This window comes from Bison bison, unplaced genomic scaffold, assembly GCF_000754665.1.
Source record: "Bison bison bison isolate TAMUID 2011002044 unplaced genomic scaffold, Bison_UMD1.0 scf7180017864200, whole genome shotgun sequence".
Lineage (NCBI taxonomy): Eukaryota > Metazoa > Chordata > Mammalia > Artiodactyla > Bovidae > Bison > Bison bison.
In genome coordinates, this window is record NW_011494772.1 from 6,836,632 (window position 1) to 6,838,225 (window position 1,594).

The 1,594-nt window shown below is 45.8% G+C and overlaps 1 pseudogene; it reads right to left on the reverse strand.

Moving 5' to 3' along the window:
* Positions 1 to 758: 758 nt before the first annotated feature.
* The window catches only part of LOC104991765, a 1,529-nt pseudogene continuing 693 nt past the window's right edge, over positions 759 to 1,594 (reverse strand).

Genomic DNA, 1,594 nt, shown 5'->3' on the forward strand with positions numbered 1-1,594 from the left:
AGAGAGGGAAGTCAGTTTACAAGGAGCCTGGGGTCCTCTGCCACTACTTGGAAGTCCACCTATGAACCAGGAAGACAGGTTTTATTTTGTGATGTTTATTACTGTGTGACATCACTGGCATTGGGGTATTGGTTGGTTACTAAGGAGAATTCATTCCTGAACACACACACAGTGGTGTGTGGATTGAATCCTCTGTGGAAATGGGCTCTGCAAGCTGAGGAGACCATGGACAGGGCAGCCTTCTTCCCGGAGACCTCCTGGCTTCTAGGTGCTGCTTGTCCTTTCTTTTATAGCCAACACAGCTCGGGCCAGCAGAAGTGGATAGGAGGGCATTTGCACCTCTAAGTTGGACACCAGCTCCACTGCTGGGGGTGGAGTGACTCTGGACATTTCTGGTGGCTGCTAGCATTTTTTGGCTTGTGGCCCCATCACTCCAATATCTTCCTCCATGGTCATAATGCCACCTCCTTTGTATGTGCATCTCCTCTTCTGTCTATCTGAAATCTCTCTCAGGCTCGCTCTTATAAGGACACTTGTGGTTACATTTAGAGCCCATCAGATAATCAAGATAATCTCCCTGTCTCTAGATCCTTCACTTAATCACATCTACAAAGTCTTTTTTTTTTTTTTTTGCCATGTAAGTAACTGTCACAAGTTTCAAGAATTAGGAGGTAGATAATTTTCTAGGGCTATTAGTTAGACTGGGTTTTCCAGGTGGCACTAGTGGAAAAGAACCCACTTGCCAATGCAGGAAACCTAAGAGACATGGGTTGGATCCTTGGGTCACGAAGATTCCCTGGAGAAGGGCATGGCAACCCACTCCAGTCTAAATTGAATGCAATGGTTTTAAACACTGGCCAGAAAATGTTTGATTGCCATTTCAACACACAGAAATAGTTACAATGATGCATAAATTGCCATTTTCTGCAAAACGCTGCGCAATGCTGGTGTCAAAGACTAGGCAGTCACTGTTCATAATGGCTGTTGCAGTTCCCTCGTGAATAGATCAAGGAATGGCTTCCCAAGCCAATTGCTGCCTATGCGCTTTTAGCTCAAGTCGATAAGCAAAATTTTCAGCTTGCTCAGGTGTTCCTATCAGCTGTACAATTGCAAAGAATTGCTGGTGACCATCATAGTTTTCCTGTTTCTCCAAGACTAGCAAGAAGTCAAAGTCAAAACAGGACTGCACCATCACGCAGTCAACAGCACCAGGAAGATTAATGTCTATAGCAAGGAAAACTATATCCTATATCCTCTCCCTGTAGGGTTGTCATGGACTCACGGTGATGCATCAGATGTGGCACAACAGCATCCAAAGAGCCTTGCCATTTACAGGCAACACCAGGGAATGGACAGGAACAAGGCCTAAACTCACAGAGCTCTTCGTGGTCTGCTTTTTCTGTGTATGGCAGAGTTAGATCACATCCAGAAGAGGTATATGTACAAGGGAAAAGTACTGAATTGGCCACTTTCTCCATAGCCAAGTTGCGAGTGGACCCCAATGGGCCCTGGCAAGTCGGACAACGTGTGAGCTTTGGGCGACAGTTGAGACAAATGAGATGGCCATTCTGACAGGGAAGAATGGGTGGTAACA